The sequence below is a fragment of the Larimichthys crocea genome, chromosome XXIV (assembly GCF_000972845.2).
Source record: "Larimichthys crocea isolate SSNF chromosome XXIV, L_crocea_2.0, whole genome shotgun sequence".
Classification (NCBI taxonomy): domain Eukaryota; kingdom Metazoa; phylum Chordata; class Actinopteri; family Sciaenidae; genus Larimichthys; species Larimichthys crocea.
The window spans coordinates 1,004,782-1,005,164 of record NC_040034.1 but is presented as its reverse complement, the minus strand read 5'-3'; positions in this window follow the sequence as shown (position 1 = coordinate 1,005,164).

Genomic DNA, 383 nt, shown 5'->3' with positions numbered 1-383 from the left:
CAACGAAGCGAGGCAAGATGGTAAACACCCACCAACATCGGAACATTCGGGAAAATAACGTCGCGCTTTTCGTTAGAAACGCCTCACATCGAAGGTTAAAGGGTTTAAAAAGTGTCAGCTAATGCGGCTAATGCGGCTAATTCGACAATAAAAAGTGTCAGCTAATGCGGCTAATGCGGCTAATTCGACAAAAGTCACATTAGGCATGCGCGAGATCAAACGGTTAGCCCGTTAAATATTAATAAATTATTTAAATATACATAAACAGCGAGTTTTATGCGGTGCTGTCACTAGATAATAGTCGCATTAAATTATTAAAAATATATATGTGTATGTAATCGAATATTAGTTTGTAGTTTGACCGCCAGTTAGTAAAAAAAATT